A 12,526-nucleotide genomic window follows, 5' to 3' on the forward strand; every position below is an offset into this window, starting at 1 on the left:
AATCAGGGGTCTTCATAAAAATAACGAAAGGGCACTATACTCTTTTTAGAGTTGGGACAGTAAAATGAAATAAGGAGGAAATAGTGAAAAATTACACAGTAAAATGTAAAAATACAAACTTTAGTTCCTCTTTATTAAAAAGTAGTCCACGAGGAGTTGACGGACACCATCAAATATAAAAGCGGGCATTAAGTTCGAGTTTTACAGCTAAAACAATTTAAAAAGTTTATTTTCTTTAAAATGAATTATTAAAGAAAATTAAAAGGAATTTTAGAGCGATGGTGTTAAATGCAAGTAAAAAACTGTTCACTCCTAAATAAATTTATGTTTATATTATAAAATTATGTATGTATGTTTATACTCGACTCCACGTTCTTTTGTTAGTTTTTGAATTCCTTCCAAATTTTATAGTTTTGTACAAAAACAGTTTTTTATTAAAAATTGATATTTTTGCAATAAAAAATAATATTTTATCCAAAAATCAGTCAATTTCGTTTATATCAAGCACTGTTACTGACTATAAATCTTTAATAACACACATTTCGAAGTTTCATTTAAATTTTAATATAGTATAAATATAAATGTGTAAATTAAAAAAAAAAAAAACAAAAAAATGTTCGGTCGGAGCAGGGATTGAACCCACGACCCTTTGTATGCAAGGCAGACATGCTAACCACTGCTCCACGTGGCAAACAAATGTATGTTTCTGTTAAATAATGTTATGTTTGCATGGGCTCGTGGGCGCTGCAAACTATGCTATATAAATGTAACTTAAAACGATAATTATCTACAGGTGACTATAACAGCTACGTAGCCCAGTGGATAGTGTGTTGGCTTACAAACTGTATGGTCCTCGGTTCGATTCTCCGTGCAGGCGAAAGGTAAAATTTAAAAAAATTATAAAAGTGAATAATTTCTTCAACATTATTTGTATTACAGAAAAAGGTGCCAATAACTAAAAAATTTCGTGGAAGTGAAAATTACGAGTATGTTAGGGAATGAGCACAATCGTGTTTGGGAAAAATTCTTCCAAGCATATAATATTTTTGGCTCAAAATGCTTCAAAACATATAATATGTTCACATAAAACAAACATATTAATGTTTCGGCAGTATCCAATAATATATGTGCTTCCTGCAAAATATGTTTGGAACATATGTTAAAGAAGCGATTTTTTTTGAGGGTGTGGTTAACGGGGATATGATAAAAATGTTGCAAAATAGCTAAATCAAAAGCGTTATATGTGATATTTTTCAGGTAGTACCGTGTGATTGATATGTTTTGCAACAAACTTTGGGGTCTGGAATAAATCTGTCAGATTTGTTCCAGCGAGAATTCATTTTATTGTTTACAAATTTCCAAAAGCATTTTGTTCTGTTTGTTTCAAAAAATTTATTCATGATGGAATTCAAACATGACCGTGGAATTGCTTCATATTTAGTTGGAAAATCAGAAGATAAAGCCCTCCACCATATGTACAAAAATACAAGACCAATCAGATACAACACGGCCACGGTTGCCACAGTTGGTAGAATTCTACCAAAAATGGTAGATTTTATACTGTTTGGTAGATTGGTAGAATTTTTGATGTTTTGGTAGATTTTTCAAAATAAGGGATACCTCAACTAAGGGGTACCTCACAAATTTTCTATATAAAATAAAATATTTACAAAATTTTCTATATAAAACAAAATATTAACAAAATATAGAAATAAAATTTTTACAAAATTTTCAATAGAAATAAAATTTTGAGAAAATTTTCGATAAAAATAAAATTTTGAAAAAAGTTTTTATAGAAATAAAATTTTGACAAAATTTTTTATAGAAATAAATTCTTGAAAAAATTTTCGATAGAAACAAAATTTTTAAAAAAATTTTCTGTAGAAATAAAATTTTGACAAAATTTTCCATAGAAATAAAATTATGTCAAAATTTTCTATAGAAATAAAATTTTGAGAAAATTATCCATGGAAATAAAATTTTGCCAAAATTTTATATAGAACTACAATTTTGTGAAAATGGTCTATAGAAATAACATTTGGGGAAAATTTTCTACAGAAACCACATTTTGAGAAAATTGTCTATGGAAATAAAATATTGACAACATTTTTTATGGAAATAAAATTTTAACAAAATTGTCTATGGATATAAATTTTTGACAAAATTTTGTATAGAAATACAATTTTGACAAAAGTTTTTATAGAAATAAAATTTTGACAAAAGTTTTTATAGAAATAAAATTTTCACAAACTTGTCTTCAGAAAAAAAATTTTAACAAAATTTTCTATAGAAATAAAATTTTGTCAAAATTTTCAATAGAAATAAAATTTTGAGAAATTTTTCTATAGAAATAAAATTTTGAGAAAATTTTCTATAGAAACAAAATTTTGAGAAAAATTTCTATAGAAACAAAATTTTGAGAAAAATGTCTATAGCAATAATTTTTTGTGAAAATTGTCTATGGAAATAAAATTTTACCAAAATTTTATATAAAACTAAAATTTTGTGAAAATTGTCTATAGAAATAAAATTTGGAGAAAATTTTCCATAGAAACAAAACTTTGCGAAAATTGACTATGGAAATAAAATTTTGACAAAATTTTATATAGAAATAAAATTTTAACAAAATTGTTTACAGAAATAAAATTTTGACAAAATTTTCTACAGAAATAAAATTTTGACAAAATTTTTTATAGAAATAAAATTTTGACCAAACTTTTGATAGAAATAAACTCTTTAAAAAATTTTCGATAGAAACAAAATTTTGAGAAAATTTTCTAAAATTTTCTAAATTTTTGAGAAAATTTTCTATAGAAATAAAATTTTGACAACATTTTTTATAGAAATAAAAAGAAAGAAATAGAAAAAAAATGTGAGAAATTTTTCTATAGAAATAAAATTTGGAGGAAATTTTCCATAAAAACAAAATTTTGCGAAAATTGTCTATGGAAATAAAATTTTGACAAAATTTTCTATAGAAATAAAATTTTAACAAAATTGTCTACAGAAATAAAATTTTCTATAGAAATAAAATTTTGACAAAATTTTCTATAGAAATAAAATTTTGTCAAAATTTTCTATAGAAATAACATTTTGAGAAATTTTTCTATAGAAATAAAATTTTGGGAAAATTTTCTATAGAAATAAAATTTTGAGAAAAATGTCTATAGCAATAATTTTTTGTGAAAATTGTCTATGGAAATAAAATTTTGCCAAAATTTTATATAGAACTAAAATTTTGTGAAAATTGTCTATAGAAATAAAATTTGTAGAAAATTTTCCATAGAAACAAAATTTTGCGAAAATTGTCTATGTTTTTTGTTGATATTGTTGACCTTTTATTTTAATTTTTATGATTTTTATCTCATAATCTCGGCTGTAGGTCTATAAACTAAACTCGAAATTGTTGGTTTCTAGTTTTTTATTTTCCGATATTTCGGTTGACTTCGTCAGACCGTTTTCAAGGATTTTATCCGATGTCTTGTTACTTCGCTGTCTGGTTTTCTACTGGAAATAAAATTTTGACAAAATTTTCTATAGAAATAAAATTTTAACAAAATTGTCTACAGAAATAAAATTTTCCATAGAAATAAAATGTTGGCAAAATTTTCTATAGAAATAAAATTTTGACCAAATTGTCTACATTTTGACAAAATTTTCTACAGAAATAAAATTTTGACAAAATTTTTTATACAAATAAAATTTTGACAAAACTTTTGTTAGAAATAAACTCTTGAAAAAATTTTCGATAGAAACAAAATTTTGAGAAATTTTTCTATAGAAATAAATGTTGACATTTTCTATAGAAATAAAATTTTGACAACATTTTTTATAGAAATAAATTTTTGAAAAAATTTCGATGGAAAAAAAATTGTGAGAAATTTTTCTATAGAAATAAAATTTTGAGAACATTTTCTATAGAAATAAAATTTTGAGAAAATTGTCTATGGAAATAAAATTTTGACAAAATTTTCTATAGTAATAAAATTTTAACAAAATTGTCTACAGAAATAAAATTTTCTATAGAAATAAAATTTTGACAAAATTTTCTATAGAAATAAAATTTTGACAAAATTTTCTATAGAAATAAAATTTTGACCAAATTTTCTACAGAAATAAAATTTTGATTTTCTATAGAACTAAATTTTTGAGAAAATTTTTTATAGAAATAAAATTTTGACAAAAATTTTGATAGAAATAAATTTTTGAAAAAATTTTCGATAGAAACAAAATTTTAGAAATTTTTCTATAGAAATAAAATGTTTACAACATTTTCTATGGAACTAAATTTTTGAAAAAATTTTGTATATAAATAAAATTTTGCAGCGTTTTTTATAGAAATAAATTTTTGAAAAAATTTTCTATAGAAATAAAATTTTGAGAAAATTTTCTATAGAAATAAAATTTTGAGAAAATTGTCTATGAAAATGAAATTTTGCCAAAATTCCATATAGAACTAAAATTTTGTGAAAATTATCTATAGAAATAAAATTTTGACAACATTTTCTATAGAACTAAATTTTTGAAAAATTGTTCTATAGAAATAAAATTTTGAGAAAATTTGGACGAAATATTCTACAGAAGTAAAGTTTTGACAAACATTTCAATAGAAATAAAATTTTGACAAAATTTTCTATAGAAATAAAATGTTGAGAAAATTTTCTAAAGAAATAAAATTTTGACAAAATTTCTATAGAAATAAATTTAAAAAAAAATTCCACAGTAACAAAATTTTGAGAAAATTGTCTATGGAAATACAATTTTGACAAAATTTTCTAAACAAGTAAAATTTTAGAAAAATTGTCTACAGAAATAAAATTTTGATAAAATTTTCTATAGAAATAAAATTTTGAGCAAAAATTCTATAGAACAAAATTTTGAGAAAATTTTCTATATAAATAAAATTTTGAGAAAATTTTCTATAGAAATAAATTTTGACAACATTTTCTATAGAAATAAATTTTTTATACAAATAAATTTTTGAAAAAATTTCGATAGAAAAAAATTGTGAGAAATTTTTCTATAGAAATAAAATTTTGAGAACATTTTCTATAGAAATAAAATTTTGAGAAAATTGTCTATGGAAATAAAATTTTGACAAAATTTTCTATAGAAATAAAATTTTGACAAAATTTTCTATAGAAATAAAATTTTGAGCAAAAATTCTATAGAACAAAATTTTGAGAAAATTTTCTATATAAATAAAATTTTGAGAAAATTTTCTATAGAAATAAAATTTTAACAAAATTGTCTACAGAAATTAAATTTGCAAAAATTTTCTATAGAAATAAAAATTTGACAAAATTTTCTATAGAAATAAAATTTTGACAAAATTTTCTATAGAAATAAAATTGTTAGAAATTTTTCAGTAGAAATAAAATTTTGACAAAATTTTCTATAGAAATAAAATTTTGTGAAAATTGTATATAGAAATAAAATTTGGAGAAAATTTTCTATAGAAATAATTTTTTGAGAAAATTATCAATGGAAATAAAATTTTGACAAAATTCTCTATAGAAATAATTTTTTTAGAAAATTTTCCATAGAAATAAAATTTTGAGAAAATTTTCTACAGAAATAAAATTTTGAGAAAATTTTTTGTAGAAATAAAATTTTGAGAAAATTTTCTACAGAAATAAAATTTTGAGAAAATTTTCTATAAAAATAAAAATTTGAGAACAATTTCTATAGAAATAAAATTAATAGAAATTTTTCTGTAGAAATAAAATTTTGACAAAATTTTCTATAGAAATAAAATTTTGGGAAAATTGTCTACGGAAATAAAATTTTGACAAAAATTTCTATAGAAATAAAAACTTGAGAAAATTTTCTATAGAAACAAAATTTTGACAAAATTTCTATAGAAATAAATTTAAAAAAAAATTCCACAGTAACAAAATTTTGAGAAAATTGTCTATGGAAATACAATTTTGACAAAATTTTCTAAACAAGTAAAATTTTAGAAAAATTGTCTACAGAAATAAAATTTTGATAAAATTTTCTATAGAAATAAAATTTTGAGCAAAAATTCTATAGAACAAAATTTTGAGAAAATTTTCTATATAAATAAAATTTTGAGAAAATTTTCTATAGAAATAAATTTTGACAACATTTTCTATAGAAATAAATTTTTTATACAAATAAATTTTTGAAAAAATTTCGATAGAAAAAAATTGTGAGAAATTTTTCTATAGAAATAAAATTTTGAGAACATTTTCTATAGAAATAAAATTTTGAGAAAATTGTCTATGGAAATAAAATTTTGACAAAATTTTCTATAGAAATAAAATTTTGACAAAATTTTCTATAGAAATAAAATTTTGAGCAAAAATTCTATAGAACAAAATTTTGAGAAAATTTTCTATATAAATAAAATTTTGAGAAAATTTTCTATAGAAATAAAATTTTAACAAAATTGTCTACAGAAATTAAATTTGCAAAAATTTTCTATAGAAATAAAAATTTGACAAAATTTTCTATAGAAATAAAATTTTGACAAAATTTTCTATAGAAATAAAATTGTTAGAAATTTTTCAGTAGAAATAAAATTTTGACAAAATTTTCTATAGAAATAAAATATTGTGAAAATTGTATATAGAAATAAAATTTGGAGAAAATTTTCTATAGAAATAATTTTTTGAGAAAATTATCAATGGAAATAAAATTTTGACAAAATTCTCTATAGAAATAATTTTTTTAGAAAATTTTCCATAGAAATAAAATTTTGAGAAAATTTTCTACAGAAATAAAATTTTGAGAAAATTTTTTGTAGAAATAAAATTTTGAGAAAATTTTCTACAGAAATAAAATTTTGAGAAAATTTTCTATAAAAATAAAAATTTGAGAACAATTTCTATAGAAATAAAATTAATAGAAATTTTTCTGTAGAAATAAAATTTTGACAAAATTTTCTATAGAAATAAAATTTTGGGAAAATTGTCTACGGAAATAAAATTTTGACAAAAATTTCTATAGAAATAAAAACTTGAGAAAATTTTCTATAGAAACAAAATTTTGAGAAAATTTTCTACATAAATAAAATTTGAGAAAATTTTCTATAGAAATAAAATATTGAAAAAAATTTTACAAAATTTTCTATAGAAGATTTTTTAGTTTGGTAGTTTTTGGCTAAAATTTTCTCCAAATCTGGCACCAGTAGGCAATTGTCCTGCTCAGATCAGTTAAACATAATTGTCTCCCATCAAAATGGGAACTACGTTGGTAAGAACTCGATTCATGCTTGCTTTAGGACCATGTCTTCCACTCCCGGTATATGTCAAAAAAATAAAATCTTAGTACACGATTACCCTCCATGATAGCTGAGAATTTCAAGAGAGGTTCATATCTAACTAGTACTACATTGTTTTACTTTTGTATTTTTATTAATTTTATTTCTAATAATATTTCTTTTAAATTAATTCCAAAGAAGTTAAAAATTTTCTTATTTAATAAAAATAATATTTCTCCCTGTACGTATGATATTTCTATAAAACTCAATATTACTTGGGATCCAACTGAAGTATCAAAAAAATAAATGCCAAAGTCATACAACCATTAAGCTTCAGAGTCATGATGCACTATGAGTGTTACCCTGGTGAAGAACTCTATCACCACCCCCTATCCCCCTCTATAACCCAACTAAGAAACCCAACATTAGCAAATATGAAAAAGATTTCTGTAGAAGACAACACAATGACATCTAGAATGATTGAACCCCACTCAAGATTCACTGAGAATGAACACTATATTCAAATGCTTGTTGAGGAAAACTTTCTTTTTTTGCGAATGCAGTGATGCCATCAAGTACCAATTTCATATGAATGAAGACTAAGACAATATCACAGATATTGTTCGAGGGTTGCATTCAACTACGGAAGGAAGGCAAGTCTTGAATGAATGAATTTTCCACACACAAAAAAAAAGGGACCTGAAACACGAAAACATCGATATTTTCCAGCAAATAATGTCTGTTGTTTAGAAATTCATTCATCTATTCAATATGCTTTCACCCTCTCTCACTTTCATTCATAACGAAAGATATATTCATTGATGTCTCTGTTATGACAGTGCTGTCACTATACTCTCTAGTGCATACGGGAAACGGAAATAGATCGGTACGATTTTTCTTGTGTGTGTGTCTAAGTTACTTGCATACATGAACTAGCATTGCATGAAAGCAAAGGAGACTATAATGTTCACTTAAAGGCAATGAAAAATTATTCTCACTTTTCAATTTTAAATTGTTTAAAGAATGTAAGTCTTTGGGAAAATTTCCAGGTCGTTTATTTAGAAAGACAGTAAGGTGAATGGTAGTGGTAACTCGTTATTTTAGGAAGTTTTGCAATCTGCCAAATGACAGTTCTATAGCAATCTTTAACGTTTTTATTGTGTGTGCTATTTATGGTCTTTAGAGCAGCCTAAAAAAAATAATTTCGCCCAAAACAATGGAACAGGGCGTTGATGAACCTTATGGCCATGGCACCGTGAATGGTGTTGAACGGTTGCCACTGGTGCCAAAAATAATCTACCAAAATTTGAAAAAAAAACTTTACCAAAAATCTAAAAATATTTAAAAAAATATCTTATTTTGAAATTTTTATCAAAAATATGTGTTTAGAATCAAAACAAACATTAAATTTTTAAAGAAATCGAATTTATCGAAAAGTTTGTCACAATTTTGTTTCTATAAAAAATTAAAAAAAAAAATATTTATATAAAAGTTTTGTCAAAATTGTATTCCTATAGAAAATTTAGTCAAATGTTATTCCTACAGAAAAATTTGTCAAAATTTTATTACTATAAACAATTTTGTCAAAATTTTATTTCTGTAGAACATTTTTTTAAAATTTTATTTCTATTGAAAATTTTGTCAAACATTGATTTCTATAGAATATTTTGTCAAAATTTTATTTTTATTGAAAATTTTGTCAAAATTTCATTTCTATGGAAAATGTTGTCAAAATTTTATTTCTGTAGAACAATTTTTCAAAATTTTATTTCTATAGAAATTTTTTTTCAAAATTTTATTTTTATAGAAGATTTTGTCAAACTTTGATTTCTATAGAATATTTTGTCAAAATTTTATTTTTATTGAAAATTTTGTCAAAATTTCATTTCTATGGAAAATGTTGTCAAAATTTTATTTCTGTAGAACAATTTTTCAAAATTTTATTTCTATAGGAATTTTTTTTTTAAATTTTATTTTTATAGAAAATTTTGTCAAACTTTGATTTCTATAGAATATTTTGTCAAAATTTTATTTTTATTGAAAATTTTGTCAAAATTTCATTTCTATGGAAAATGTTGTCAAAATTTTATTTCTGTAGAACAATTTTTCAAAATTTTATTTCTATAGAAATTTTTTTTTCAAAATTTTATTTTTGTAGAAAATTTTGTCAAACTTTGATTTCTATAGAATATTTTGTCAAAATTTTATTTTTATTGAAAATTTTGTCAAAATTTCCTTTCTATGGAAAATGTTGTCAAAATTTTATTTCTGTAGAACAATTTTTCAAAATTTTATTTCTATAGAAATTTTTTTTCAAAATTTTATTTTTATAGAAAATTTTGTCAAACTTTGATTTCTATAAAATATTTTGTCAAAATTTTATTTTTGTAGAAAATTTTTTCAAAATTTTATTTCTATAGAAAATTTTGTCAAAATTTTATTTTTGTAGAAAATTTTGTCAAATTTTTATTCCTATAGAAAATTTTGTCAAAATTTCATTTCTATAGAATATTTTGTCAAAATTGTATTTCAATAGAACATTTTGTCAAAATTTTATTTTTAAAGAAAATTTTGTCAAAATTTTATTTCTATAAAAAATTTTGTCAAAATTTTATTACTATAAAAATTTTTGTCAAAATTTTATTTCTATTAAAAATTTTGTCAAACTTTGATTTCTATAGAATATTTTGTCAAAATTTTATTACTATAAAAATTTTTGTCAAAATTTTATTTCTATTAAAAATTTTGTCAAACTTTGATTTCTATAGAATATTTTGTCAAAATTTAATTTCAATAGAAAATTTTGTCAAAATTTTATTTTTGTAGAAAATTTTTTCAAAATTTTATTTTTATAGAAAATTTTGTCAAAATTTTATTTTTATAGAAAGTTTTGTCAAACTTTGATTTCTATAGAAAAATTTGTCAAACTTTGATTTCAATAGAAATAAAATTGCAAAAAAAATATCTAAGAAATCAAATTTTGAAAAAAATTTCAATAGAAATAAAATTGCCGCAATATTTCCTTTAGAAAGAAAAAAGTAAATTTTCTATAGAAATACAATTTTGTCAAAATTTTATTTTTATAGAAAATTTTGTCAAAATTTTATTACTATTGAAAATTTTGTCAAAATTTCATTTCTATAGAATATTTTGTCAAAATTTTATTTCAATAAAAAATTGTGTCAAAATTTTATTTCAATAGAAAATTTTGTCAAAATTTCATTTCTATAGAAAATTTTGTGAAAATTTTATTTCTGTAGAACATTTTTGCAAAATTTTATTTTTATAAAAAATTTTGTCAAAATTTTATTTTTATAGAAAATTTGGTCAAAATTTTATTACTATAGAAAATTTTGTCAAAATTTTATTTCAATAGAAAATTTTGTCAAAATTTCATTTCTATAGAAATTTTTGTCAAAATTGTATTTTTGTAGAAAATTTGTTCAAAATTTTATTTTTATAGAAAATTTTGTCAAACTTTGATTTCTATAAAAAATATTGTCAATCTTTGATTTCAATAGAAATATAATTACCAACAAAAATGTTTAAGAAATCAAATTTTGAAAAAATTTTCTATAGAAATAAAATTGTCGCAATATTTTCTTTAGAAAGAAAAAACTAAATTTTCTATAGAAATAGAATTTTGTCAAAATTTTATTTCTAAAGAAAATTTCGGCAAAATTTTATTTCTATAGAAAATTTACTTTTTTCTATATAGAAAATGTTGTCACAATTTTATCTCTATAGATAATTTTATCAAAATTTTCGGCAAAATTTTATTTCTATAGAAAATTTACTTTTTTTTCTTTCTAAAGAAAATATTGCGACAATTTTATTCTAATTCTAAATGTATTTCTATTATGTCAAAATTTGGTTTCAATAGAACATTTTTTTCTATAGAAAATTTTCTCAAAATTTAATTTCTATAATAAATTTTGTAAAAATATTATTTCTATAGAAAATTTTGTCTACATTTTATTTTTATAGAAAATTTTTTTTAAAATATTTTATTCCTATAGAAAATATCAAAAATTGTCAAAATTTTATTTTTATAGAATCTTTTATCAAAATTTTATTTCTATAGAAAATTTTATCAAAATTTTATTTCTATAGAAAATTTTATCAAAATTTTATTTCTATAGAAAATGTTGTAAAAATTTTATTTCTATAGAAAATTGTGTAAAAATTGTATTTTTATAGAATCTTTTATCAAAATTTTATTTCTATAGAAAATTTTATCAAAATTTTATTTCTATAGAAAATTTTATGAAAATTTTATTTCTATAGAAAATGTTGTAAAAATTTTATTTCTATAGAAAATTTTGTAAAAAATTTATTTCTATAGAAAATTTTGTTAAAATTTTATTTTTTTAGAAAATTCTATCAAAATTATATTTCTATAGAAAATTTTTTTATAATAATAAATTAATGATTTTTTAAAGGTCTAGGTCATTAAAGACCTGATAAAAAGTTCGAAGAAAATCTAAATAAAATATTACGACAATTTTATTTATATAGAAATTTTTTTCAAAATTTTATTTCTATAGAAAATTTTTCAAAATTTTATTTCTATTGAACATTTTCTCAAAATGTTATTTCTATAGAAAATTTTCTCAAAATTTTATTTCTATAGAAAATTTTCTCAAAATTTTACTTATATATAAATTGTTGTCACAACTTTATATCTATATAAAATGTTGTCACAACTTTATCTCTATAGAAAATTTTCTCAAAATTTTATTTCTATACAAAATTTTCTCATAATTTTACTTCTATATTAAATGTTGTCACAACTTTATCTCTATAGAAAATTTTGTCAAAATTTTGTTTTTATAGAAAATTTTGTCAAAATTTTATTTCTATAGAAACTTTCGGCAAAGTTTTGTAAAAATGTCATTTCTATGGAAGATTTTGTTAAAAAAATATTTGTACAGGACATTTGATCAATATTTTATATCTATAGAAAATTTTGTCCAAATTTTATTTCTATAGAAAATTTCCAAATGTCCAAATTTTTTTTGAAATGAGAGGTCAACGTTCTTCTGCACTTGAAGATGCATGTTTCTGATATAACTCAACCAAAGTGGCAAACATTTTTCGAGAGGTGGTTCAAACGATTTCAAAAGTCTTTGTTTTAATTGATAATATTTTGAAAGCGAATTTCTATAATTAATATGTTTTCTGTAATTCCGTAATTCTGTAATTCTGTAATATAAAAGGCAACCCTCGTATTACCCATTCCAATTTTAATTCTTTTGATAAGACCTCCAAACACAAAAGTCTTATCTAATAACAAAA

The 12,526-nt window shown here is 20.6% G+C and overlaps 1 protein-coding gene across 4 annotated transcripts in view; it reads left to right on the plus strand.

Annotated features, from left to right (window-relative positions):
- The window catches only part of side (motor axon guidance molcule sidestep), an 805,094-nt gene that overhangs the window by 263,598 nt on the left and 528,970 nt on the right, over positions 1-12,526 (plus strand). The window lies entirely within an intron of this gene.

Source organism: Haematobia irritans, chromosome 1, assembly GCF_050003625.1.
Source record: "Haematobia irritans isolate KBUSLIRL chromosome 1, ASM5000362v1, whole genome shotgun sequence".
NCBI lineage: Eukaryota > Metazoa > Arthropoda > Insecta > Diptera > Muscidae > Haematobia > Haematobia irritans.